Genomic DNA, 6,029 nt, shown 5'->3' on the forward strand with positions numbered 1-6,029 from the left:
CATTTTGATCCCCTCTGTATGTAAGTATTCCCTTAAACTGGACATATAAACAATCCGTTCCATTTTCGTATTTGACGAAACCCGGGCTGACAAAGCTTGTTGGCTGGGGACACCCACTCATCTGATAGAAAATACCTTAAATCTGCCGTAGCAGATTGTCCTTGGTGTGGCCTAGCGGTAGAGCTATAATATGCTAACTCGAAAGTCTCGAGTTCGAATCCGGATTCAAGCTGATGTAGACATTGTGGTGAAACAATTTGGAGGTGTTTTTTCATGATGATGATGGTTAAGATTGTTGTGACATTGGCTGTTGTCGATAGTTGTCATGTTTTATAATTGTCAAAGTTAAAAAATGTTTTCAGAAATAAAGTTGATTTGTATACCTGAAACAGGTTCGAATGAAGCACACTTTGATCTTTATAAAAAAAACTGTCAAAAATCTCATAAAGGGGTTTGTACCCGTAAATAATTTTTCTATTGAACATTTACCACCTGAAAACCTTGACAACGTCCTGTATGACCTCGTTAAAGCCCAGGTTGACCTAAGCGTAAGGATAGTCGTTCAGTTGACAAGTGAAGACAGACCAGAGCTTGTACCAGACACTAACGATCCATGTCCTTGCTACAACAATAGGGGACAGAACTTACAAAGGGCAGGGACTGGGAGGGTTTTGAAAGTGACCATTTACACAGGGATAATATGGGCTACAAAACTTGTCCATGTCCTAAATGTGACCATTCGGACACAGCCAGACAATGTTTGTGGGAGGTTGATGTACAAACAGCCAGACATGTGTTTTTTGATGATAAGGAGGCGAGACAATCCAGCTGTAGGTCGTGGTTTGATGACGATAAAATCCAGTGGTCAACATTTATGGGTGGATGGTGGGTCGGTCAGATATTGAAAAAGACTGGTGTAGTATGTTTTGTGTGACACTTGAACAAGTAATAGGTGTAAACGTGGAGAAGATGGTCAGGCGGTTTCGACGCCTTTTGATGGAAATGCGTGACAAATAAAAGAGTCGTAGAGATGTGGACAAGCTGACCATTATAGTGTCACATCATAAAGGCTGTTCTAAGCAGCTCTCTGTAGGTCATTGAGTCAACATAAAGGAGATGGAAGGTACCTGTCCAGGTAGCAGTGGGGCTCAGGTCTCGGGTGTGACTGGTCTCTCCATCAACAAAGCGGAACTAGCACGAACCCAAAGATGGCAGAATTAAATTATTGTGGACTGGAATATGACCCACATTTTTAGTATCTACGTTTGTGAATAATGTAAACAGACATGGCGTTTAGTGGTTGTAATAATAACACAACAATAATGCATGTGATAATGCTACTAAGCTATTGAAAGATTTTTTTTTATTTTTTAAACTTATATTTGTATAAATGGTTTTCGATTGAGAAAAAAAAAGCTGTGCTTTAAAAAATCAATGAATAACAACATGGACGTGTTTTGTTATGTTTTTGTCAAGAATTTCATCCCTTCTCCCTGTGAGCTCTCTTTCTAACTACATTTACACACGAAACAACCAATCTTTTCCTAGTTAACGAGAAGACAACAATATACCATATGTAAAGCTAATACTACGTTAACATTTTGCCCCTGTAAGAGATGCCCGCACTGTTTTACGGGTATTAGCAGACATACGTTCAAGGGGTAGCTAGCGGTTATTAACCACAGCCTGATCTTGTAGCTCATAGCACGGACACGATTTATATCTCAGAGATTGGCATTGGCAAGTTTTATTACCAAAGGAATATTCTTTGTGTAATAATTTTGTTTTTGGGGCTTTATCTTGTCGGCTAACAAGAAGACAAAAGGCTAGATATAAACTGATTTTTATAAATTGCAATTTAAACATAAGGAATATCTGTATTCACTGAACGCCAAAGTTATCAATGTCTACTAGCGCTTGTTCTTTAGTTAGGCTGAGCTAAGCAGGTCTCTGTAGGTCATTGGGTACTCAGTCAGTTGGTGGATGGTGTCACGTTTTGGTACACCTGCACAATTTTTACTTGTCCATGTAACAGTGAGACTCACGTCTATAGACATGGATCTGCACACGCGAATAGAAGTGTTATGTTTTGTCTTGCTAGTTATTGTTACATGCCGTGTTAGTTATAACGTCAGTTTTATAGCAAATAACATGGTTATTTCCCTTGAGAGTGATCGGAGTGTGTACAATCTGTAAGTAACTGGAGATTAAACATGTTTGTTGAAGACTGTTCTCTGAATACTTAATAAAGATAATGCAATTACTTGACTTATTACGTTTAACAGAATGACAACATTGGAGATAAACTTTGTTTTATAGAGCTCCACATGTGGTGAAAATTGAAACATTGAACTGTCATTTACAAAGCTTATTTAGTTATACATTAACCTGTTGGGTTACATGGCAATATTAATTAGTTAAACGGTTAATGTTAATATTAAAATGTTATTTAAACGATTAAAAAAGGAAACAAAAATAAAAAATATAAACTGTGTATTTTCATTGCAAGCAATAGCAAACGTGACAAGGTCGACAATCGTGTTTTGCTATTCCACAGTTAAATCTAAGTGCTGTCCCTTATTTTACCCCATGTTTGGCCTCAGTGCTAGCTAATACTTATTGTATCATTCTCATGTATGTCGTATCATGCTACAGGTCACTTATACAATATATTCCTCCTACTTAAGTTGTTATTTTTACTGTTTTTCAATAGATTTTAAACTTTATCTGGTGTAGAATTGTTTACTGTCGTCTGCTGCACATGTTGCATTGTGTCGCCATATTATTTTTGAGTATCTCGCTCACAGATAAATTTAAAAAAACAACAAAGGCCAAGAGTTTTTGTCAATGTAAATACTTATTTTTATTACAAATATTTAAAGAAAACACCAATTCAAAATAAGACGTATAAGAACATGAAGTTTATTTAATTCAACAGTTCAAATTTATGATATAAAAAACACTACATAATTATTTCCATTTTTAATCGATTAAGCCTTAAGTCAATATCTGCTCAAGAATTTTAAAAATGTACGAATAAGTAATCGAAATGTTTTTTTTTTTTAAATTTCAGTTTACTAAATGATTTAAATTTGTATTCTTTCGGAAAATCTTAAATAAACAAACACAACACCGAAGATTTTGAAAAAGACAAAACTAGCACCAAAGAAGGTACACCTTTGTAATTTCAAATATACATGTATATATGAATGTTACTATGTCCTGTTTGAATAGGTGTCAATTTGGCCATTGACTCCGATTTCAGCCTGCTTTTCTTTTTGGATTTGCTTCCATAGCCTTTGTCCAACCAAGAACAAACTAAATATTTAACAATAATTGATTTTTTACAAGCTTTTATTTAACTCATTTCCTCTGTCTGTCTGTCGTCAGTCTGTCTGCCTAGATCGAAACGCCCTAGCGAAATTGCAGGGACTTATACCTGATAGATACGGTTCGTAATTGGTACATGGGTCTAGACATGAAGACAATGCATCGTGAAATTAAATTTGACTTAATTGGATGCCTAATTAATTTGTATGAATTAATTAAAAATTAGTAGGCAGTTCTATCCAACTACTCAACACGCGTCACCACGTTCAATACCGCGTCATCACGTTTAATAGGAGCGCAATGGTAACTTTATTGTAAATAAAAACATGTAAAGTACTAAAAAAAATTCATAAAAAAATGTTTTAATAACAAGCTTTTACGTAATAATACACTAAAAAGTAGAAAATAAATGAGTTTATTTAAATTTATAGTAATATAAACACGTGGAGGCCCATGTTTATTTTTTTCGTGGAAACCATTTTAAGAGAATTTTTCAAAAAGTTACATGGCAAGCGGTGACAAGAGTAGAAAAAAATAAAAGACAAACACACTCACAGGCAGAAATACAGACATACTTTTATTTTTATATATATTTACTAGCTGCATACCCATGCTCTGCCACGGTACATCTATTTTAAATGCACCAACTTAGTAACAGAACAAAACAAAACACAAACAAAACAAAAACACAAACTCAAACACAACACAAACACACCGCAAACACAAAAGAAAAACAAACACAAACGAAAACAGAAACACAACACACAAACACAAAAGAAAAAACAAACGCAAATAAAAACGTAAATGAAAACAGCAACACAATGTAAACACAAACGCAAATAAAAAACACAAACTAAAACACAAAACTCAACATTCATAACATAAACACAACTTAAATCCATAAATGGGGGTCTGACTTAAGGATGTAGGTTATCAGAAATACTGATATTAAAACATTATGTGGCACTGTCCTTTATATTACTCTTTTACATTTTTGTATTTCCAATTATGTGGATTTTTTTTTCTAAATTCACCACGGTCAGTTAGATACCAGACATAGTGGTCGTCCATAAATGACGTAACACTCGTAGGGGGTCGGGGGGGGGGGGTTCAGATGGTGTGACGTGACTTTTTTGCATTATAAAAAGCAATGTTAGAAAACGAGTTTTAGCCGTTATTTCGAGTTTAAGAAAACGGTTTTAATAATTGTAATAGGAATTGATCAAAATTTCGATATTTTAAGACAAATTCAACAGCAATTTTGAGGGGGTTGAAGGCTGATGTGTGAAGTCATTGGAAGGGGGGGGGGGTGGGGCTTTTTGTCATGACGTGTGACGGAGGGAAGGGGGGGGGGGAGATAAAAATTGTCAAAAAAAGCGTGACGTGATTTATGGATGACCCCATAGTTCCAATGTTGTGTAGTGAACAGGATTAGGTAAAAAGATTAGTGCATTTGCAATTTTTGTAACTAAAAATATCGAAAGAATTTAAGTAAGTTTACAGCTACACTAACCCACCTACCTACCTTGTAAAAGAATGTAAGTACAATGTTAGCTACACTAACAACGGCCTACTTACTTACTATATAAAAAAAAATAATTGAGGATTTTTACTTAGAAAATAATATGAAAATGTGGCGTCGCTCTATTTTTAGACGCTGTCGAACAGTCAATTTGAAAAGAAACGAAACTAAAGTTTCCCCGATAAAGTGAGTAAAAAAGGTAACAATTGTTTGTTTATATATAGCAGTGAACAGTGATTAAAGTTGATATGTCAGTATAACTAACACTCTTAGTGTTTTTAATGTAATTGGTAGTGTATGAGATACCTATAAGAAACAGTTTCAGTTTCAATTTTTCTTTTTTTGTGCTAGTAAAACAGAATCAATTCATGTTTTTCCGATATTAATTTACACTGCAATGTCTGCCAGATTTTCATCCTCGAAGGTAACCAAATGTAAGTTAGGCAGTTTAGTTTACATGTGGAAGTTTTTTAAATTCGTGCCTTGTCTTATTTTAATAATTTCATTTTCTTTTGCAATTATTTAATTGTGCTTAAATAATTAACTGTATCATGATAGTGCTAAATATAAAAACCTTGATTTTTTTTTTACAGAAATAAAGCTTGTTTTACGATTTTTTTCAAAATTAATGCTAAGTATGCGATTTTTATTTTCTTGATGAGTGCCATTAAAACAGCATTTCGTGAGCTACATTTTAAACGACATTGATTAAGAAAGTAATTGTCTTGCCGCATGATTGTCCATAAAACTGGTCCAAAGCTTTAGTGTACTGAAATTTGTGTTAATTACAGTGAGGAAGCTAGTAACCAGTTGGTTAAACAGGTAACAGATTTTTATAGCCACACATTTTTTTTGTTAAATTTTACGTAGATTTGGGTTTTTGTTAATTTAGTTTAGTAATTGTTGGGAAAAATGTATCCCCATATATATTGAATTCTTTTAATTTGTTATGTGGTTAATAAATAATGTAATCCTTTCAATAATTTTTACAGCCTACAAACTAACAGTGTACAGACACGATTTACTACCATTTTACTTATTAATTTATTAATTAATATCATCTTGACAACAATGTACATGATTAAAAAATGGCTCATAAAACACATTATATATACACAATTATAATCTGTGCTTCAACATTGCGTTTTTCCTACTGTAAACTACTATTTTACTTTTG

This window comes from Physella acuta, unplaced genomic scaffold (genome assembly GCF_028476545.2).
Source record: "Physella acuta isolate Inbredline_101_S28 unplaced genomic scaffold, ASM2847654v3 ptg000150l, whole genome shotgun sequence".
Classification (NCBI taxonomy): domain Eukaryota; kingdom Metazoa; phylum Mollusca; class Gastropoda; family Physidae; genus Physella; species Physella acuta.